General features: G+C 43.8%; 1 long non-coding RNA gene across 2 annotated transcripts in view; it reads right to left on the bottom strand.

Annotated features, from left to right (window-relative positions):
• The window catches only part of LOC137545989 (uncharacterized), a 50,840-nt gene extending 33,246 nt beyond the window's left edge, over positions 1 to 17,594 (bottom strand). Inside the window, exons 1-2 of one of the 2 annotated variants that reach the window (XR_011026144.1) lie at positions 17,524 to 17,594; positions 11,848 to 11,924 (exon numbers count right to left, since the gene is read on the bottom strand). This is a non-coding gene — a long non-coding RNA (uncharacterized lncRNA). Of the gene's footprint in view, positions 1 to 11,847; positions 11,925 to 16,442; positions 16,521 to 17,523 lie in introns of those variants that run through there. The other variant, XR_011026143.1, reaches the window with a different exon arrangement.
• Between the last annotated feature and the right edge of the window lie 6,431 nt (positions 17,595 to 24,025).

Genomic DNA, 24,025 nt, shown 5'->3' with positions numbered 1-24,025 from the left:
CCCACGAATACCATTCAAGTGCAATTAAGGTGCAGCGGGATAGCAGTGTTTGTAACACCGCACGTGTCAGCGCTTGACACGCAATGGTGTTGTGGCAGAGAACCTCAACATGTTGCAGCAAAGGACCTTCACCTTGTGCCTAACATTAACCTCTCCCCCACCTTGTGCCTTATTTTGGCTCCTCCTGCCTCATGCCTAAACCTAACCACCCCTGGCAGCAGCTAACCTTATTAACTCACCTATGACATCTGCCTCTTGATATTACATTGCACATCACTCTCCATTTTACTGACACTTCTACTTTCATAGGGGAAGTTGCAGTTGTGAAAGCAGAAGAGTCAGAGAGAGGGAGAGCGGCAAGCAGCGCGTTGGCAAGAGGAGGGTGACATAGGTGAGTCAACCCCTTCTGCAGCAGCCCACACCCGACGTACTTTGCTGTCACCAGGCTGGAATGCTCAGTTGCACCCCCTGCAGGGCACCTGCGTGCATGCGTGGGTGTCCATACAGAACAGAGCTAATCAAGCACTGCAGATCTTAGCATAAAAATGCCACGGGTCCATCTACAGTGCAGCCGTGATGCACGACAAAACGCATTTCATGGTGATGATTATATTTCCAAGTTAACTGCTGTGCTTTAAGCTTTGGCAGGGCCATTGTGATAACAATTACATTTGCTAAAACTCCTCACAAAGCACACAGATAATTACACCCTGGTAAATCTGACCGTGCTATATTCTCAGTAATATACGGTATGCTTCACAAGTTTAGTAATCCTCTCCTTTGTCACCCTAGCTTCAAATTGTCTCTGTCTAAGTGATGGATGTGACAATTAAAACTCCTGAAAGCCTCACCGTTGTTAATGTTATGTAAAATTTACACATAACACTACAGCTCTTGGGAATCGGGAATAAACGGGAATGAATTTTAATTCCTGCTCTTTGTTCCACGCTGCTATTACGTTTTTCTTTCTTTGAATTTTTTTTTTATTCCTTTTTAAAAGAGGCAGAGGGTGATAAAAAAGGGGGCAAAATGAAATGCAATCCGATGTGACCTGAATAAATGGAGCTTTGTTTGGAAACTTCAAATGCGTAGAAAATGTGGAACAAACAAACAAAAAAAGTTAAACATGCAGATGCTGAAATACACAGGTGAAGTATAGAAAGGCATTTCCCTAGAATAGCTTTTAGAATGAGTGTGCTGGTATTATGGCCTGTTTGGGTATTACTGCATGTTTCTTTAGTTGCTGTTGGACTTCAGAATAGCAGTGTTCTGTAAACTTTAGTCGGTTATCTAACATCATCAGATCCTTACCTGTCCCTAATACAGAATAGAGTCATTAAAGGACCACTACCATGAAAAAAGTAGGCAGTTAAAATCTGACAGAACCAACAGGTTTTGAGCCAGTCCATCTTCTCATAGAGGATTCTCAGGGTTTCAACAGCATTTCCTGAACAGCAGTTTAACTGCCAAAATAGTAAGATACCAGCCAGCCTCCCTACTCACTTGCACACTATTTTGTCAATTAGACTTTGCAATGACTGTTCAGGAAATGCTGTTGAATACAAAGAAAACCCTTAAATCCCCCATGAGGAGATGGACTGGCCTAAAACCTGTCGGTTCTGTCAGATTTGAACTGCCTACTTTTTTGCGATAGTGGTCCTTTAAAGACTACAGGTACTAGGTTCTTCCTGCTTAGACTGTGAAAGCCATGTGCTCAGAGATGGAATACGCAAGGTAGTATTGTCTCCCCTGGGTTGGTGCCTCTGCACATCCTTAAAGTCTTGGACACCCATCTAGGTTGGTTTGTGGAGGTTTCAGCTCAACATGTGCACATGCTAGTGATTCCAGTCTATTATCTGTAGCATATACTGTATAACCTACTTTATTAAGTTTATGTAGAGATGGTAGATTTTAGAGGTCCAAGACAATCTTTTGTGATTGGGTGAAAATCTAAGACCTTACAGGTGACTGAAAGAAAGCGATTTAGTGGATGCCAGGGGTAACCACCTGTCGGCTTGACATTCTCACAGCTTTGGCAGATACTTTGAAGTGGACCACTCAAGTAATTAAGGAACTTTGGCTTCTACAGGAATACAAGTGCGAAAATCATCAGCAATCTTTGTTACATCAGCAAAGCACGAATATGAATAACATCTTGGCATTGCATTGCAATCTAAACCAGTCCTATTACCTGACTTAGGTTCATCTTTAAGAAAATTCTCTAAGCTTCATTACACTAAGAGAAGCTACAGCAACAATAGTTAAGCTAAGTTCAGATGGAAAGAAAGAGTGAAGTGAAGATGAGTAAACTATGAGTTGCTGTTTACCAGTTTACCAAATGTTACGTCTGAACGTCACCCCGTGGGTGTGGTGCGAGTCTGTTGTGCCTGTACAATGCACAAATCCCAAAACCCAGAACCATGATTAGAGTGCTTCCAGAATTACCAGGACTTCTATTTTTTCTGTTCCTGCTGTGATTGTTTATACTGTGTAGGCCCAAAGCAGTCAGTGACTCAGTAAGGCTGCCCAAAAGTGAGATAAAGCCATGTTTGACCTTTTCTACCAAGTAAGATGTACCACTAAAACCCTCAGAATTGATTCTCTAGAAGGAGAACACTGTATGTGTCTCCCTTTGTCCCACTGTGCCTCCTTCTGTCCCCCTTGTGCCTCCCTCGGTTCCCTTGTCCCACTATCTGTTCCCGTCCCCCTCCTGTGCTTCCCCAGTCCAGTGTGTGAAGGCAGAGTATAGCGCAGCAGAAGCTGTGCTCAGTCCCCCCTTTGGAGTCCAGTGCTGTACCTGTACAACGACCATCCTGTCTGTTTTCTGCACCCTCTAGTGCTGGCTCTCACGCTGCATGCAGTAGAGGATGCTGGGCACTAGAGCAAGTGGTGAGCAGAAAGGCAGATGCACAGCACTGGCATCCAGCGGAGAGGTGAGCGCACAGCTTCTGCTGTGCTATACTCTGCAGTTACAAACTAAGCTGGGGTAGTGCAGGTAGGGGGTGTGCAACAGAATGCGACAGGATCAACGGGCTGTTTGTATCTCAGGGACTCCCTGTATTATGCATCCACCCTATACAGCACATGGTTTATAGTATATTCTCTACTGTGTAGTGTTTCTTTTCCGGCAGGGATGAGAGGGGGGTGACACAGGATTTCTTGCCTGGAGTGACAAAAAGGCTAGAAACGCCCCTGGGCTTTGCCATGGTCAACCCAATAAGTTAAGTGCATGTGCTCAGCTTCATATCCAGAGGTTATCTTTTGTAAATAGACATATGAGTGTTGGCAGCATTGCTGCGGAGGTTGAAGGGGTGCTGGGTCAGACTGTCAGTGCTCAGACTATATGCTGCATACTGCATCAAATTAGTCTACATGACTGTCATCCCAGAAGGAAGCCTCTTCTAAAGTTGATGCACAAGAAAAAACTTAACCGTTTTCTGAGGACAAGTAAACCTAAAGAGGAACTCCAGTGAAAATAATGTAATAAAAAATGCTTCATTTTTAAAATAATTATGTATAAATGATTTAGTCAGTGTTTGCCCATTGTAAAATCTTTCCTCTCCCTGATTTACATTCTGACATTTATCACATGGTGACATTTTTACTGCTGGCAGGTGAGGTCACTGGAAGGAGATGCTGCTTGCTTTTTTGGCAGTTGGAAACAGCTGCAAACACTGTTACTTCCCACAATGCAACAAGGCTCCCACAGTGTGATGTCTGAACCATGGTCCTGACCAGGGCAGTTTCTAGGCTAAAATGCACCCAGGGCAAGGGTGTTAAAATTGCACCCCCCGCGGAGCCAGGTATACATGCCCGCTGTATAGGTTAGCCAGGTCTAGTTACACACAGTATAGGTAGCCAGCTATAGGTCCCCCCAGTATAGGTAGCCAGGCATAGTATAGGTAGCCAGGCATAGGTGCCCCAGTATAGTTGCCCCCATTTAGCCAGGTAGGTGCCTCCAGTATAGGTAGCCGGTATAGTTGCCCCCAGTATAGGTTAGATAGGTAGGTGCCCCAAGTACCGGTTAGCTGGGTGGGTGCCTCTAATATAGGGAGTCATAATAGTTGCCCCCAATACAGGTTAGATAGGTAGGTGCCCCCCAGTATAGGTTAGATTACATAGGTGCCCCCCAGTGTGGTTAGATTAGGTAGGTGCCCCCCAGTATAGGTTAGATTAGGTAGGTGCCTCCCAGTATAGGTTAGATTAGGTAGGTGCCCCCCAGTATAGGTTAGATTAGGTAGGTGCCCCCCAGTATAGGTTAGATTAGGTAGGTGCCCCCCAGTGTGGTTAGAAAGGTAGCTGCCCCCCAGTGTGGTTAGATAGGTAGCTTCCCGCCCCCAGTAATGGAGGGGGGAGTCAGCCCCCGGGAGAGCAGCCTGATCTCTCCCTCCTTCCTCTCCGGGCGCCCTCCATGCTCCACCCTCCGAGTGTGACTGAACAGGAAGCGCTGTCTACAGAGCGCATTAGTGCAACTCACCTCCCTCCCTGGTTCCAATCGCCGCCGGTCTCCTCTTCTGTCTTCTCCTCACAGCCGCTGATACAGTTACACACGCTGCTTCCGGCTAAACAGGAAGCAGCGTGTGTATCTATCAGCGGCTATGAAGAGAAGAGGAGACCGGCGGCAATTAGAACCAGGAAGGGAGGTGAGTTGCGCTAATGCGCTCTGTAGACAGCGCTTCCTGTGCAGTCACACTCGGAGGGGGGAGCACAGAGGGTGCCCGGAGAGGAAGGGAGGGAGAGGTCGGGCTGCCCTCCCCGCGGCTGACTCCCCCCTCCATTACTGCGCCCACACTCCTTCAGTGCCCAGGGCGCCCGCACGGGCCGCACGGCCCTAGAAACGGGCCTGGTCCTGACATCACATTGTGGGAGGGTTTTCACCACAATATCAGCCATACAGAGCCCCCTGATGAACCGTTTGTGAAAAGGAAAAGATTTCTCATGGGAAAGGGGGTGTCAGCTACTGATTGGGATGAACTTCAATTCTTGGTTACGGTTTCTCTTTAAGCTACATAGACACCAAACGATCAATTTGTGGTAATGAATGATGAATGATCGTTCCATGATTTATGTAGTGCAAATTGCACCAATTTGACTTGAACGACATTAGATACCTGCACCTGCAATGCTAAATAAATCATTTTCCGATATGGTTGTTAAACTATGCATAACGTGCGACAAGCGCTGTAGACTTTGCGGAAACAGTGTTTAATAGTTGTTCATAGCTCTGTACACACTGGTGACTATGAATGATAATCTGTCCATGTGATCTGTCAATGGGATCAATCTGAAAACTGATCAATTCTGTCTGGTTGGTGAAAATTCAGCTGCTAATGGGTATTGGGCACAACCAATCATTTCTGATTGATTGCCACGGTGATGTTCAAATGGTTGTGGGATTCTATCGCTATTGGTCTCTTGTATTTGATTCCGATGGTGTCAGGCGTTTGTGGTGGCAACCAGGTGAGGAGTACAAAGACAAATGTGTCTAGCCCACAGTCAAGCTGCTACTCACTTTGTTGCAAGCGGTTTAGACATGAATGGCTGTGTGTTGAATTACTTTGATGGGACAGCAAATTTACAAGCTGTACACTGACTACTTAATATTGTTTTAACGCCTCATATTTTCAGTGTTGTTCTATGAAAAGATACAATAACATTTTTTTTGTGAGATGTACTCACTTCTGTGAGATACTGAAGAACAATACACATTTGACGGGAGTTCTAACTTTTCTCATTAGAAGAAAAGGATTATGATAAAAAATTGCGCCCTAGGCAAGATAGCAGGGGTCCATCTGAAAATGGCGCAGGGAGAAAAATGGCGCACCATTCTGCCGATAAATAAAACGCTATTTACCGTTTTGCAGAGCGGTGCGCCATGAAAAACCATGCAGGGGGCTGGGGTCGGTAGTACAGGCAGCGGGGGCTGCTAGTGTAGGCAGCGGGGGGGGGGGGGAGGGGGCTGGGGGAGAGAGGCAGCGGGACACTAGAGGGCACAGGCAGCGAATGTATGCAGAGGCATACGTTACCTTGTCCTGGGCCGGCGATCGCTCCTTCCCTCCGCTCCTTCCATTAGTTTGCTGTAGTCCTGCATCTGGCCAATCAGCATGCGGAGACTGAAGCCACATGGTGATTGGCCGGCTGCAGGACTACAGTAAACGAATGGAAGAAGTGAAGGAGCGGAGGGAAGGAGCGATCGCCGTCCCGGGACAAGGTAACGTATGCTTCTGCACATCCTCCCCCGATGCCTATGCCCTCCGGCGTTCGCTGCCTCTCTCCTCCCCCGACCCCCGCTGCATTTTTGACCACTTATAACGCTATTTAGCGTTATAAGTGTAAGGCACACTGCCTGCGCCATTTTGTAACGCTTATAACGCTAAATAGCGTTATATAATGTAAGTCTATGGAGCGCCCTTTTTATCCCCCTGGCACTGTGCGCCATTTTTAACTGACACCAGATAGCAGTTTTTGCCCCCCGCTGATGATCACCTGGCTTCTTTAGTAAGATTTGGCCCTGGCCCTAGGCAACTGTCTACTGCCTATGTTTCCCTTGTGGAGGATCCATCTCTGCTCACTACGCCTAAAGCTAGAAGAAAGTTTGCATTGGTGTTCTGCTCTAAATATTCAGCCATGATGGTCATTTAGAAGAAAAACCAATCATGAATTAATGCTGAGAAAAAGGGTGAATTAAGATTAAAGGACAGCTGAAGCGAGAGAGGTATATGGAGGCTGCCATATTTATTTATTTTTAGACAATACCAGTTGCTTGGCTATCCTGCTGATCCTCTGCCAGTAACAGTGTTGGACTGGGAGCTGGGAAAGTTGAGGAAATCAACCTGCTGGCCAAGCAGCAGTAACCCTGTGTTATCACTCCCAATAGAAACCTACAGCAAGTCTTCACTTTGACTGAGCAGAAACACCTGATTACTGCTGCTTGGCTAGCAAGTGGATTTCCTCAGCTTTTCCAGCTCCCAGTCCCACACTGTCCACTAATACTTTTAGCCATAGACCCTGAACAAGCATGCAACAGATCAGGTGGTTCTGATATTATTGTCAGATCTGACAAGATTATCTGCATGCTTATTTCTTGTGTTATTCAAACACTACTGCAGCCAAATAGATCAGCAGGGCTGCCAGGCAACTGGTATAATTTAAAATAGAACTAAATATGGCAGCCTCCACATTCTTCATATTCTTCTCACTTTAGTTGTCCTTTAAGCCGTAGGGAAGAGAGGTGAACTGAGTGCTTTTGCTTATTGGTTCCATGAACAGTTAAAAATCAACATTATTTGTTACTCTTATAGACTTGCATAGAATTTTTTGAAATTCCGAGAAACAACCTCTCCTCTCTACTTTGTACTGAGTTAAGAGTTTCTAAAAATGATTTCTCTTTGCACTGAGTTACGCACTTGCCAAATGTCACAGGCGCATAGGGGAAGATTCAACTGTCCCAGTTTCAAAACTCTGCATGGATCTTGGATCAACGTCAGAAAAGCTGCACAAAAACATACAAATCACTGTTTGATGAGAATTCCTAGGCAGACCATAACCCAGGATAACGGGGAGATCCAGAGCTTCTAGGAACACATCCAGGTCCCTGTCTGAAGTCACGGGAAAGCCACAACTCATGTACCTTCTGTACTCCAGAATCATGCAATGCTGAGAATACAGCACCTGATACACATGGAATAAAAGTGCAGAGAACAGTCAGATTGCTTTGTTTACCTTTCCTGTGTACAATTAATGCTATGTGCAATTCATATAGGAAGGGTAACATTTTGGGGACACCGGGCCCAGACAAACTAGTCATTGGAGAAGCAAAATTGCAAATGCAAAAATCTGAATGTCAATGTCTTTTATGATTGTGAAGTACCCTAGGTGGCACCATGCCAACCACACTGTTCTTTATGGAATTATTATACACAGGTGCTGGTCACCTGTAATGAAAGTATGAGGCAAAAAGTCCTATGGTGCATCTAGTACCATCTAGTGGCTGGATAGTGTAATGGTTAAGGGCTCTGCCTCTGACATAGGAGACCTGGGTTTAAATCTCGGCTCTGCCTGTTCAGTAAGTCAGCACCTATTCAGTAGGAGACCTTAGGCAAGTCTCTCTAACACTGCTACTGCCTATAGGGTGCGTCCTAGTGGCTGCAGCTCTGGCACTTTGAGTCTGCCAGGAGAAAAGCGCAATATAAATGTTATTTGTCTTGTCTTTGTTTGTCTTTTAAGCCCAGTCATTTGTTACACCTAAATTGGCACTTCTGGTCCTTATCTAGAAAGCTGGATTCACACTGTACTGGGTGAAAAACTGATCCTATAAAAACCAAGCTGATCCATTTCTGATCTAAACTCATTAATTTGTTACATTGGGCATCAGTTTTTCATCTGGTTTTCTGTTCTGTCTTTGCGTCGCCAACCACTAGGTACCTGTTGCCGCATTCCAAAGCTACACAGCCCATGCTAATCTCTGATTAAGTAATCTTTCCTAAACTTTTTTTACTGGGCTAAAACAACTCTGTACACTCAGAATGATCCTTTACTCAAGTGCTAATATCATCTGTGAAAATCCCTATAAAAAATAAATTGTTCATATAACTTTTGTTAAAAAGAGTGTTATTTTTCTCCAGTACAAAAATGAAAGAGGAATTATTACTTTACCTCATATTCCCCCAAAAATCCATAGTCATATTTTGTCTTGTAGGGTGAGATCAGGGTACCTTGCAGTGAAAGACAAATCATTCCATGTGACCACACACCAACAGACTCAGCCCATGCTAGATATACCGTACAGGCAACCATCTAGCTGGTAGCATAAAAAAAGGGTGCCAGCGCCTAGTGGATGAAAAGGGCGCCTCCATAGCCTCTAATGCAAGTATCGTTAATACGGCGAAAAAAACAGAAAAAGGGAGCCCGATAAATATCGTTAACAACATTAGAACATTAAAGTTTTTGAAGTATGTTATCAGTTTAAAAGCTTGTAACGTTAATGTTTTTGTTATTTTATCTGTTTGTCTGTACAGGTTTTATGTTATCAAAGATATTATCGTTTCCATGTGTATGGTGTTTCTGCAGGTGGAGTGGTTAGGGTTAGTCACCACCAGGAGGGGGTGGTTTGGGTTAGGCACCACCCAGGGGGTGGTTAGGATTAGGCAACACCAGGGGGTGTTGGTTAGGGTTAAGCACCACCGGGGGAGCGGGGGTGGTTAGGGTTTAGCACCACCAGGGGAGTGGTTAGTTTTAGACACCACCAGGGGAGGGTTCTGTGTGAGAGTGGAGTTAGGTTAAGCTGTATTGTTGAATTACGTAACGATTTTTAACGTTAATATATTTTTGTCATCAACTCCCGTCTGTTTTAAAATGGTATTTATCATTTACCAATTTTTATTAACAATGTTTATCATTATTGAGATTTCGTTATTCACCGGCACCATTTCGTTATCCAGACGGATTTTTCCTGGCGCACTTTGCCAGCGCTCTTTGCTGCCATGAATAATGAAGTCTATCCGATGGATATATTAGGTACATGAAGAGTTAGAATGATTTATAAGTAAATTGGTAATATTTCATATTTAAAGGCATAGTTTATGCATGGATTTTAATATACATTTAATAGAACATTATTTTAAATTTATTATGCATATAACTTTTTGTAAAATAGCATTGCACGTTTTGTAAAACGAAATAGAGATATATCTGTTCTGCTCACACCCAGTCAGCCTTTAGTCATAATAAGAGACCGTCAGGGAGATGCAAGAAATCCCAGCTTCTGTACAAATTTAATGCTTGGAATTGGGCCAGTACAATGCACTGTTTACCGATTTGGATTTGCTCAAGTCTAGGCTGCATACCATTTGCATAAAATTTGCATGTAAGTCAGATTTATTTGCATCTTACAGGCCATCATGTACTGCATGTGCTTGAGTCAGTATGTGTGTGTGTCACATGGCAGACCCCACTGTTACCAAGGAGATGAAGCTGGGCATGTGGTGCCGCTGTGGAGTGATGTCAGATTAGAACATTGGGAACCGGTGAGTTTCTTCTCATTAACGCTCCACTTGCCACTCTGCAGAGAGAGAGAGAGGGAACTAACTGCTTTACTGGGCTGGTCTCATCTGAATATTTGTAGGTGGAGAGGGGTGGCATATGCAAGTGTATATGGGGGGATACACTTGACTATAGGGTAGAAGGGGGACACATCTGACTACTTATAGGGGGCACTTCTGAATATATGGGGGGAGGGAGGCACCCCTGACCATCTATAGGGGGGGAGGAGGGAACACCTGACTATACAGGGGGAGGGGGTATGGAATCAGTAAATGTGGGAGCCTGGGGCTAATGAAATATTCGGACACCTCATATATTGGCTATCAGGTGTCAAAGAATAAATTTGGGGGTGGGGTGATAAATAGAGGGCGTCAGACCTATCCAGCTCAAATTTTTCATTTTAAGAATTAGTGTTTCGTTAAATATCGTTTTGAAATTCATTTACCTTTTTTTCCTGGCGTCCTTATTTGATGTATGCGGGCGGTACATCTTACTATATGGGGGAGGGAGGCACTTTTGGCTATCTAAAGGGGAGGAGGGGGAGGGAGGCACTTTTGGCTATCTAAAGGGGTTTTGGGACACACATCAGTCTATGGGGGGGAAGGGGCCACATCTGTCTATCCATAGGGTAGGAAAGGGAAGCATTTCTGGCTATCTATATGGGTGTAAGGGGCCACATCTGACTATAGAGGGGGCACATCTGGCTACCTATATGGGAGAGGTGCACATCTGGCTACTTGTCTTAGATAATTTCTGTTACCTTATGTGGTTTTATTTAATAAAAAAAGGGACATGACTTGAGGGGTGTGACCTGTTTTAAGGGGCGGAGATCAGGGCACCAAGTATATTTAATTTAGTATGCCAAAGCCTATGTGCCTGCCTGACAGTCTGCTGCAATCTTAAAAATAAAGTTATAAAACTGAAAAACTCTATCCTGTACTACTAATGTTATATTTATCATCCGTACCAGACATACAATCCATTATCTCATAAGTTTATTTTCACTTCAGGTTTATGTTAACAATTCATGTAAAATAATGTTTTGAACTTGTGCTTTATTTTCATAAAAAAAACAAAAACAAATAATTTTTTAACATCTTGAATTCCATTACTAATGCAAATAAAAATATACTGTACAAACAAACAGACAACCTACATATTCCCTTTATATCCCTTTCCCAGACTAATAGGATAGTGAAAATGGGGGTGAGATGCCTTTTCTGAGGTTTGGCGACTTGGTATGTGCTGCGTGACATTGCTGATATTGCTGTAAAATTACTTTGATGCAAAAAAATCCAAAGTACATTAACATAATAAGAGAGAGATTTGTGTTTTTGAAGTGTTGTTGCACACTAAAAATGGATCAGTTACGTGGACACAGCAGGGGCGACCCTTGGCGCTGCCACCGTCAGCTGTTTGTGCAAGCAGCTGGGAGGTTTGCTGTGCTTTCCCTATGTGACTATAGGTCACATTCATCTGCAGATGAGCTAACAGCGTTTATCCTAACTCACCACAACAGGCATGCTTATTTTTCAATGAGGAAGCTCAGACATACCTTTGGCCTTGTGTTTTTTTTTAAATGTTTTGTGTCCTTTTCAGGAGACAAGCTGGGCTGCCGTTTCAGCGCCAAAGCCAAACATTCTGCCTTCTGTCTGGAATTTGCAGAAAAGGGCTGAAGAATCAGAATTAAAAGCAGCTGTAGGCTTTTTATGAAAAATTATCTATATGCTGTATATATATAAAACTCAGAGGGGGAAGGAAAAAAAAAATCCAGCGGCAGCTGCGGTCTTCTTGTATACACATTACCTTATTGTTTCCACATTTCTTTTTTAGAAGGCAAATCATTGATTATTTTATTTCTTCAGAGCAGCAGAGCACGGCGTCTATAAAAATAAATTGAATTTATTATGAAAGTGTGTTACAGCAGGCAATAGAAGTGTTATGACATATAGTAAAATATAGTAAGTGATACAATAACAGAGAAGGATAATGGGTTTTTCGGAGAACATTTTAACCTTTCTGCAGCCTTGTTTTTTTTTTTTGGCTGTTTTTGTCCAATTATTCCAAATAGATTAAAAAGAATCAGTAAAACATACACAAACTTCAGTAAAAGTTAAACCATTGTTGATGGTGGGGAAGTGCCTCAGCTCCGGACAGAACTGTTCTCAGTAAGTATTTTCCCGCAGTTGTGAAGCCAAGTCATATAGAATGTGTAAGGAGGACACAAGACTTTGTGGGGTTATTTAATAAGATAACTAATTAAGAGCGCAAGGTAAAAAGGGCGTGGCATTACTTTATCAGCAATTCAGCCAGAGGAGCAATGACTGTGGCTTTGACCACAGGCTGGGTTATTGGGTTAGTGTTTGGCATGTAGAGGGGGAAGTTAGTGTTAGGAGTAGGTAAGGGGGTTAGTATAGGGGGGCCGGCCCCGGTTATGAGGTTAGTGTTAGGCATTTACAGGGGGCAGGTTAGTGTTAGGAGATGGTAAGTAAGTATAGCAACACTGGGTTGTCAGGCTAGTGTCTGGCATGTACCAGGTTAGGTTAGTGTTAGGAGTAGATAAGCAGGTTAGTATAGTGGCACTGGGTTATCAGGCTAGTGTTTGGCAAGTACAGGGGAACTTAGTGTTAGGAGTAGGTAACAGGGGTTAGTTTAGTAGTGCCGAGGTATCGGGTTATTGTTAGGCATATATGGGGGACGGTTAGTGTTAGGAATAGGTAAGAAGTTATTATTGTGACACCAGGTTATCAGGCTAGTGTCTGGAATGAACAGGGGGAAGGTTAGTGTTAGGAGATGTTAAGTTAGCATAGCAGCACTGGGTTGTCAAGCTAATGTTTGGTATGTACAGGGGGAGGTGAGTGTTAGGAGTGGGTAAAGGGGTTAGTATAGGTGTGCTGGCCCCGGTTATGAGGTTAGTGCTGGGCATATACAGGGGGGAGGTTAGTGTTAGGAGTAGGTAAGTAGGTTAGTATTGTGGTACCGGGTTATCAGGCTAGTGTCTGGCATGTACAGGGGGGGGGGCGGGTTTAGTGTTAGGAGTAGGTAAGCGGGTTAGTATAGGTGCACTGGCCTCGGTTATGAGGTTAGTGCTAGGCATATAAAGAGAGAGGAGGTTAGTGTTAGGGGTAGGTTAGTATAGTGGCACCGGGTTATCAGGTTAGTGTTTGGTATATACAGGGGGAGGTTAGTGTTAGTAGTAGGTAAGGGGTTAGTTTAGTAGTGCCAAGTTATTGGCTTAGTGATAAGCATAAACGGGGGAGGTTAGTGTTAAGCATAGATGGAGAGGGTTCATGTAAGAATTAGGTTGCCGAGACCGATAGTAGAATATCGGAATAATTACGGATATTCTGCTATCTGGTATCGGGGAAAGTAGAATATTATTAAAAGTACTGAAATTCTACTGTCGGCATTATCTAAAACTATTTTTGAACGTGCATCTTTAGTAAATGTACGCTGATTTAATAAGGCATTTGTAACCACAAGCGTGTTGGCATTTGACATCCGGTGCAGTTACACAGAAGCAAAAACCGTCTTATGTCACGTCTTAGAGCGGCTGCAGGCGTGCCCAGATGTGCCTCCGTATGACGGACGCCCCTTTACTTCCTGTGACAAGCTGCAGCTGTTTGTGTGACGGAGGCCTAAAGGAGATGCGCTGCTCTGTGAAGAACGGATAAGTCACAGAGCATCCTCATCTTCTGTAAGAATCTACTCCGCTCCAGTCATTTAATAAATGTTAGAACTTTTCTGCATACGATTGGATGATTGATTTACTAAGACTGGAGAACAAAAACGACCCAATAAATATGCTGCAGATTTGGGGATCCTTGCTCGGATCACGTCTGAGCACAGTAGGAACTACGAATAGATGGGTAACACTGCTGCGCGCCGCATTGCTCCATTTGAACGCACTGCTCATAAAAGTTTAAAGGGACCCTGTGCACTCACTAAAAATGAAAAAGTGACTTACTTGGGGCTTCCTCCAGCCCACCGTAGGCTGCAAGGTCCCCGGCGTCCTCCTAGCTCCTCTCCCGGCCCGACTGGCGGCTCCGTTATGGGATGACTTCTGCCTGTAGTCGTCAGGGCTGCTTCCCGCTTCCTCAATTCGTGACATCACGCCGGCCGACTACACGTCGTCATGCTGGTCGGCTTGGGAGTCCTGCGCATGTGCGATTCAATATTAGAAAACCATGCATGTGCAGGACTCCCACATCGGCTGGCGTGATGATGCGTAGTCGGCCGGCGTGATGTCACAAATTGAGGAAGCAGGAAGCAGGCAGGACGACTTCAGGCAAAAGTTGTCCAATAATGGGGAGCCGCCAGCCGACACCAGGAGAGGAGCCAGGAGGAACCCTGGGGACCTGGCAGCCTACGGTGGGCTGGAGGAAGCCCCAGGTAAGTCACTCTTTCATTTTCAGTGAGTGCTCAGGGTCCCTTTAAGGGCATGTTCACATCTCTGGGTTGTAATGGGCCACGTTATCCTAGCACCCTTTTTACAGTGCACGGTGCCATTGAACAATTTTCATGTTAAAAAAAATAATGAGCACATTAACCTCCCTGGTGTTTTGATTGCACGCAGCTGCGGGAGTTTTTTTTTACCTTTTTTTTTTCATGTAGCTATCCTAGCGGCGGATTGGCGGCGAGTGGGAAAACACGCAGCTAGCAAAGTGCTAGCTGTGTGGGGTTTTTTTTTCAAATATGCAAATCGGCCCACTAGGGCCTGAGCAATCCACCGCGGCATTACTGGACGAGCTGAGCTCGTCCGTAACGCCCAAGTTAAGACATGCAGAGTGCACACTGGAATATGTACATGTTGCAGTACAGACCTTATGCAATGCACATGGGCCCACATTCAATTCATATTTCTCCTTAATTTTTTCATACACAAAATTATTTTCATGTTCTAAATAAAATACCTTTAAGCCACCAGCAATCAAGAAAATACTCATAATAATGTTACCAGTACTTTTTCACCTACTTTTGGGCACTTTTTCAATTACAGAGTGCAATTATTATTTTAAACTGAAGATGAAAAAATGGCTCCTGGGAGAAAACTTAGAAAGAAAAGTGAAATAAACTGGGCCCACAATGAGAACTTAACCTACACTAGTGGCTGGCGGCAGTCAAGCGCAGCAACCACAGTCACTTTTGTTAAAGCTTAATCAACTTAGAAAATCTTGCACCCCCTATTGCAACGCCACTGGAGATCTCCCTTTAGTCAGGGGCACCTCTAGCTAATTAATACTGAGGGTACCTCTGGCTACCTAATGCTAACATCCACCTGTATCTACCTATGATAGGAAAGGGAAGTAAGGGAGAAGTAACAGCTAGGCCAGCCAGCACACTTATTGTGCACTTCCGGGGTTTTTAAGATTCATAGAGGGCAAAGTCTAGGGTGCGAGGACACCTATAGGCTCCTATGATGTCAATATGGGCCTGATTCTCAGGTTGCTGCAGTTTCGGAGGAAGCAGCAGCATTAAAAAGGAGCTTGCACTTGCAAGTCCAGAGAAGGCAAACTCCGGCAGTGTGGGGCAAGCGATAATGCTTTGGGCATCAGAATGAATCGCCTGGGGCAAGAGACCCGCCTGACCCCCCCCCCCCTTCCCTAGACCTGTCCCTGTATGAATGGACTAGCTCACTTCATGCAAAACCAATGCAACTTGGGTGGTGTGCATACATGTAAAAAATGCCGCAATGTAGGTATCCACAAGCCAATTTTTTTCTGCAAGCCTGCTGAAATTGCCCCCTCTTGGCGCTAATCGGGCACCTCCGTGCACTGAAATTTACCTTCATAGCCACGTGTCACGGCTATTCTAAAAGCTGCGATGTGAGGCAAAGAAGGTAAAATTCAGTGCCCTGAGGTGCCCACCAGTGGCCGACCCCTGTGCCTAAATTTCCCTATCATGCCGTAAAATGCGGCTTTAATTATAGGCGTCTATGGCGGCGCCGTTTTTACCAAAAGGGCTCCTGCGCCCTTTTTTCCTACTTTGTGCTTAGGCAGCTGTTGCATGGCTAAACCTAACTTCTTGTGGCACTTTCATTTGGACAAAGCAGGTGGATTTGGTATTGGACAATTTGGAGCAAGATTTGTCACTCACCATTGGCACGACATTCACTTCAATGAGGTGCCAAGCACAGAGGTATGTAGTACCTCAATGCCGAAACAGCGGCCCCAAAACTACACAGAGGTCGTTTTGTATCATCTATGTTTGTTCAGGTGCCAAGTGGTTTTGATGCAGATATTCTAACCTCCCCGCAACCCCAAAGTAAACTATAGTTCCAAAATAGTCATTAGGATTCTAGTTTACATTTTAGATTTTACTCAGCAAAATTTATTTACTGATAGCTTCTTTCAGGTATAACAAGTGTGTGTAGAAGTCCCTTATGTGGCTAGCCTGCTCACCTAGTATAGATTGCCTTTCTCTGATGGCATTTATTTAAAAGAAGTTCCTATAATAGGTTACTTGTATGTCCTCCCATTCCCCCCTCTTATAACAGAAAATGGATCTCGGCTGGGAATTTAATAACATGTCTGTACACCTGTCAGTCCAAAACTGATGCCCAAAACAATCACTAAATTTCAGGTGCCAGCAATGGCAAATGCATACATAGCTTTAGTGTCACCGAGGTAACACTGTGTAGATCAGGTGACAGGAAGGAGGCGGGCTGAGATCAGAGGGTATGGGTGGAGAGATAATCAGCAAACAGGAAGTGACTAATGAGACATCACAGTGACAGTGTAAAGACATGTATATAATCCTGCTTCAGAGGAGGAAATACAAACAACTTTCAATCAAAGAAAAAAAGGCATTTGGAATTCAGGTACACTGTAAAAAAATATATTCAATATAATTCAGGTAAGCAACAGATTATAATAACAGCCTCCATATTCTCCTCACTCCAAAATTCCTTTCCAATGAGAAGTAGTGAACAGACATTAAGGTCAACCCCCCTTCCACCAGGTGCACACTTCCACTTTGGTTAAAGAGAAACTCCAACCTAGATTTGAACTTTATCCCAATCAGTAGCTGATACCCCCTTTTACATGATAAATATAATGCTTTTCACAAACAGACCATCAGGGGGCGCTGTATGACTGATTTTGTGCTGAAACCCCTCCCACAAGAAGCTCTGAGTACCACGGTACTATGGGCAAACTACCACAATGTAACAATGTTCACAGACAGGAAATGGCTGTTTACAGCTGTCTCTAACAGCCAAAACAGCTAAGAGCAGCTACATAACCTGCCCACAGTAAAAATGTCACCATGTAATAAATGTCAGAATGTAAATCAGGGAGAGGAAAGATTTCTTTACTACATTTTTTTACTACATTATTTTCACTGGAGTTCCTCTTTAAAGGGGTACTACAGCGAAAAACTGTAAAATTTAAAATATGTGCAAACATACAAAAATAAGAAGTTGATTTTTTCCAGAGTAAAATGAGCCATAAATTACTTTTCTCCTATGTTGCTGTCACTTACAGTAGGTTGTAGAAATCTAAAAGAAGTGACAGGCTTTGGACTAGTCCATCTCTTTATAGGCAATTCTCAGGGATATATTTATTTTCAAAAGTATTTAGTGAATGGCAGTTGCTCTGTCCAACTGCCAAAAAACTGTGTAGGGAACAGGGAAGCTGACCAGCATCATTGTTTAAGGGCCTGTTTCCACTACACGCGGATTCTGGATGCAGAAAAACGGACTCGTGAAAGCCTATGGGCCTGTTTTCACTAAACGCAAATTTTCTGATGCAGATTTCCCATAGGCTTTAATTGGAGTCAGTTTTCTGCATCCAGAATCTGTGTGTAGTGGAAACAGGCCCTAAATCCTTTTCAGGGAATATCTTTATTAAGAAATAAAAGCCTTGCTGAGAATCCCCTATGAAGAGATGGACTAGTCCAAAACCTGTCACTTCTGTCAGATTTCTACTGCCTACTGTAAGTGACAGCATAATAGGAGAAAAGTAATTTATGGCTCATTTTACTCTGGAAAAAACGTTCTTCCTATTTGTTTATGTTTGCACATATTTTAAATTTTACAATTTTTCACCATAGTGCCCCTTTAAGGATTTTCTTTCTCTCAGATAAAGTATAAGGGGCCTTTTCCACTTGGTGCAAATGTGTGCATTTTTAGCACACAAATTTGCACACCAATAAATTCCTATATACTGGTGTCCACTAGATATGAAATTCACATCCACAAAACAAATGGATATTGGTGTTACTATTTTCCTGGGTGTCTGGACTGGAGTAAATAAAAATGCATATATGCATATGCTAATTCGCATGCACATTTTGTATCTGAAAAATTATTATTATTATTTAGTGTTGATATAGTGCCCGCATCTTTTGCAGTGCTGAACAGAGTATACATTGTCTTGTCACTTAACTGTCCCTAAGGCTAGGGTCACAGTGGTCAGTTGCATATCACGCGTTATAATGAGTGTGAACTGCAAAGGAGATTGGCCATAGACTGTAATACAAAGCCTACATGCAGCAAGGTAGAATAACCTCATCCCTTACTGTGAACAGGCCCATAGAATTGTATGGGCAGTGAGTTGACATGTAGATTTATTCCGCAAGGCAACTGACCACTGTGAACAGGGCCTCAGCAGAGCTCATAGTCTAATCCAGGCATGGGCAAACTCGGCCCTCCAGCTGTTACGGAACTACAAGTCCCACAATGCATTTGCATTTATGAGTCATGACTGTGGCTGTCAGACTCCTGCAATGCATTGTGGGACTTGTAGTTCCTTAAAGGACTTACGAGGCCTGTTTGCGCCCAAAAAAATAAAAAAAGTGAGATACCTGTGTCAGTTTGGGAGGCACGGAGGACGCCGTCCGCGCCCTCTGTGCCGTTCCGCCGGGTCCCCGCTGCTCAGTATCCCCCCGAACGTCCCTCGACCGCACGGCCCGGGTCGGGCTCTTCAGCCTTCACAAAGATGGCCGCCGGAGCTGGCCGCGGCTGCGCAGTCCGCATAGCCGCGAGTGCGGCTGCGCAGCTCTAAGGCCAACCCCCCGATCCACGTAACAGGCTGTTTCCTGTTTCCTCCGTGCTTCACAAACTGACACAGGTATCTCACTTTTTTTATATTTTTGGGCGCAAACAGGCCTCGTAAGTCCTTTAACAGCTGGAGGGCCAAGTTTGCCCATGCCTGTTCTAATCCCTACCATAGTCATATGTCTATGTATCTATCATGTAGTGTATGTATCGTAGCCAATTTAGGGGGACACCAATTAACTTATCTGTATGTTTTGGGGATGTGGGAGAAAACTGGGGTGCTTGGAAAAGACCCACAGGAGAGCATGGAAACTCCATGCAGAGAGTGCCTTTGCTGGGATTCAAACCGGGGACCCAGCGCTGCAAGGCAAGAGTGCTAACCACTACACCACTGTGCTGCCCATGCAAATTGCATGCTTCTAGTGGAAACGTACCCTGCGTTGTGTTTTATAGCCGGACAATGGATCACTTCAGCCCTTGTTACTGGTTTGCAATAGAAGACTTTCTGTGTGGAAAAAAAAAAAAGAAGAAAAAAAGTGGCTGTAGTGCTCTGAGTCACCAAGTTTGCGGAGTGCCCGTTATCGTTATTGCGGAAGGAACTGACATCATGATTTATTTGATCGTTTTTGCATACAAAACTCATTTCTGCCCGCATTCATCTTACTCCTTCCCCATGTAAATGATCATTTGCTCTGGTGATATTTTGAAGGCTCTTAACGCTTCTCTGTTGTGAGACCTAATGAAAATAATTTACAATGTGCAGAAATGGATAATGCCGGGGCAGTTGCTTCCCTGCAGTAATACAATTTTTCTTTGAAGATGTTTTCAACATTCACGAAGATGTAAAGAGAAAAAAAACAAAAAAACAAAGAAACAAAAACAAACAAAAAACCAACAAAACAAGAAAAAAAAAAGCGAAAAGAAAATGGCCATAATTTACTACTTTCTAGGCTACAGGGTAGCTGTTTGCGGGGTTCGCCTGAGTATGAGGAAGTCCTTAAACCCAGAGATTTATGAGTTTATTTTAATTTTGATGTCTTTTTAATGCTGCTTGCATCTTAAATACAACCTTTAATAGTGCTGGAGATTGAAGAATTAAATTTTATTCTCTTCGGAAGGAATGCTTTTTTTCCCCCAGAGACTGCGGCATTTTCAGATGTAGTTATTTTATTCCACAGATTCACTAATAAAAAAAAAAATATGAAAAAAAAACCGAGGACTGGTATATTTAGTAGATGACTGAAAATCTTGGGAAGATGAGAATAGTTAAGCGATGCATTTAAACAGCTGCACTGCCTATTTTATTGAAATATAGGGGATTAAAAAAAGCAAACAGTTGTAAAATGACACCTGCATGTTAATGGGAATGGGAGTTGTGTAGTTGTGTATATTACTCACGGTGCTCTTCTGTTTATTCATTCTATTTTGGGAAGAGGGGGAGGTATCTCCGTGCCTTATAGACTTACCTTTTATTTATCATGTCATTAGTTCCAAAAGATTGCCAAGGCCTTTTTTCTTATAGAGACAATCGTGGCTTTTCATGTAATTTTATGTAGATGCGCACATTTATTCAACTCACAAGATTCACAAGGCGAAAACCTAAATGCAGTATTACTTAATTGGGGCTTCGGACCAGCTCCAGGATGTCATTTGGGTCCTTCGCCGCAGCTCCGGTCCTCTCCGGGGTTCCGCTGGCCGCCTGTAAGGATCGCCGACCCTCAATGCCTTCTGAGCGTGCGCCCGCCCTGCACGAAATGCGCCCACGTCTCCAGGTGCGTACTGCGCCTGAGCACGCCTCATGACATACGCAGAAGTGTCGGCCATTCGGGGGTTGGTGATCCTTACAGGCTGCCAGCGGGACCCCGGGAAAGGCCTGTGGTGATAGGACCCAAATGACATCTAGGGGCTGGAAAAAGCCCCAGGTAAGTAAAACTACATTTAGGTTTTCACTCGTGAGTCCTTTAAAGGGTATGGACAGGTTCACAATGGACGTTGTATTCTATGTAAAAGCAGGAACAGAACAGGAAAATCACAATGTACATTATCCATGCATTGCATACAGGGGGCACAGCCAGGGAGAGAGAGCTGCCCAATGGCAGCTCTGGAAAGCCTGCAGCAATGTCCCTATTGGGTGTTTTGAGCAGGGAATCCCTCTCCTCCCATTGCCCTCTGAGATAGCGACAAATATTGTCGCTTATTTCAGGGGGCTATAGCGCAGAGGTGTGTGTGGGGGGGGGGGGCAGAAAGCGGCGGGGACACAAAAGCATGACATGAGGCGGAGAACATGCCTCTGTGTCGCATCTGGCCGCCTGCGGCACGCCTCGGGCTCTCTTTAACTCTGCTTTAGTAGAAGAATCCAGATGTCAATTTCTAATTCAATGCTATTATTGCTTTTGCCTTCAATCTGTAGCCCATATGCAAGGTTAGATTTATACTTTTTGTGCCCCTAGACCGAATATGTTGTGCCTCACTTTTCATGTGCAGCAGCTCCCATTCCATGAGCAGCTCCATGTGTTTTCCCCAATATTCAGCCTCCCCTTTCATATTTAGCAACTCCTCTTTCATGTTCTACCCCCCACCCCTGCAAGGTTGGAGGGGTTCAAATGGTTGACGCCATTGCGATATTCAGTTGAGCGGACGCATCCTGTCCCGCTTGGACACCCCGAGTGGAGTCGGGTTCCTTGTCCCCACCTGCCTCAAGTGGTTGGTTGCCTGTATTGCAACCCACCTTTGTAAGAAACCCTTTTTTTACTTTATATACCATCTATTAGCTGCAAACGAGCTGCGCTATTTGGGCTCCTGTTGTCTGTGTGTCCTTTTTTTCTTAGGATGACAAGACTTAGGGTGCCAAGACTACACTTTTCTACATACACTTATTGTTTCACCTCTGCTATCCCAATTAATGTTTGAATCATAAAACATTCTAACATGAATCAAGCACTTTTCGGTATGGGGCTAGCACCCAGGAGAGAATTGATTGATGTGCCCTAGACTCCCAATATCTCCACACTCCGATATTCCAATTACCAGTCCACAGTGGAGTCAGCACCATCAAGTGTATCAAAGCTCTTTATTTAAAGCAGCATGATGAGCAATCTGTAACAGCGACAGCCCTGCTGTTTCGGTCTATGCGACCTTTCTCAAGCCGTTCAGCATCACATCTACTGACATCTAAAATCTTTCCTCCTTATATACTCCAACCACCTTTAAAACACCAATCAATTCAAAGATCCTTCAGCCAATCAGGACTTCCAAAGGTGTCCCACGGACCTGATGGGGAACTGCAACACCTAACATGCTAATTTAGTACCTCCCATAGCGCTGTCACTCAAGCCCTTCTATCTTACAGACTTCCCTCCTTCGCATATAAAAATGCATGGGAAACTCTTCATTAACTAAGTATACATCTGTGTATTAGGCTTCCTTATCGCAAGGAGCCGCCGTGTGGTCTCCGCCCCCAGCTGCCTCTTCTTCTGTCCGTCTTGCCGCAGTGTTAACATGCATACACAGTCGTGTGACTAACCAGTCACATGACTTTTGACATCATCGAGTGGGCGTGTAGTATTGACGCCCCCATCTCCATAGCGACGTTTGTATGTGTAGTTCCGGCATCCATGCCCACAGAACTACGCATCATACTCATTAAACGTCACTACCATGTTGTCCTATGTTTATAGATAAGCGGCTTGAGGGAAAAGACTCACCAACTGCCCCCTGCTGCACGGTAATGGTACTACACCTTGCTTGGGATATTAACTTCTTTATGGGACAACCAATGTAATCCTTCCAGCTTCTGGATCTCTTGATAATGTGCAAAACTGCAAAATATAAATACAATATTATATTACAATCTTATATATTCCTTATTTACTAAATAAGGAATACGATTTGACACCTTGTATATGAGGGGGTTTGATAAAATTCTTGCTGTTGATTTATTTGTGAATATATAAGATTGTAATATAATATTGTATTTGATACACTTGATGGTGCCGACTCCACTGTGGACTAACATGAATCAAGTAGCCCTCCATTTTTTTTAAGATTTGTGTTGATTTTGCTGCTCTTATCGAATCTCACCTCTAATGTACTGAAAATGTCTAACTTTTTACTGAAGTTCAATTAATTTGCAACCCAAAGTCAAAGTCATTCTTTTCTCCTGTTCCATTAACAGTAGCTTTTATTTAACAATATGCTGCTAGGGAGGGCAATACAGACGCTTCTGGTTTGAGATACCGTCTAAAGTAAAACTTAATGCAAATTAGAGGACTGAAATAATGTATGCCAATTCCCACTGTGTATTATTTCAATGCCACATACATTTCAAATTGGGAAGGGGCATTTAGGACAAAGATGAATTTTGCATGAAAGGTTTAATGCTGCAACTTACGCTGACTTCCTTCAAATAGGACAATGGCTGAATTTTGCTGAGCTGTGACTATTAGGCCCTGTGCAGTAAATTGCTGTGTGGAAGCGCCCTAGGAAAAAAAGTATGTCAGACTTCCAGGACCGAGTGGCGAGTCAAGGATCTAGGGAAGTTATCCAGCTGCATTTCAGTAACAGCAAAAGTTACACCGCAAAGCTCACCTTCATGAATTGCTAATACGTTTACATTTGGCAGCACATCATGCAAATACTCTGAAATACTTCTGTTTTCTTTCAGAAACAACTGGGAATCTTCCTAGGCATATCCATCAAAGGCGATGCATTTCAGGTGTTGTGCTTTCATAGATAACGACTGTCCCTAATCTGCCGGGACCAAGTTTGCAGAAAGTAAAAACAGAGATTTCCTTGTTTTGTAATGCCAAGAACATTTTTTTTTGTCTAACAGGCTGACTTTTTTTTAACTGTGTATTTTAACTTGGCCTTAGATTGTGCTAGTCTCAAATGTATACAATGGGCAGTATATAAAAATCACATTAAATGGTATTTTTTTCATCTATTTTTGATTTTGAGAAGTACACCGTTGGGAAAATAGAGCTATGG

This window comes from Hyperolius riggenbachi, chromosome 1 (assembly GCF_040937935.1).
Source record: "Hyperolius riggenbachi isolate aHypRig1 chromosome 1, aHypRig1.pri, whole genome shotgun sequence".
NCBI classification, from domain to species: Eukaryota; Metazoa; Chordata; class Amphibia; order Anura; family Hyperoliidae; genus Hyperolius; species Hyperolius riggenbachi.
The sequence above is the reverse complement of the archived record's forward strand: the minus strand, read 5'-3'. Positions and strand labels throughout refer to the sequence as shown.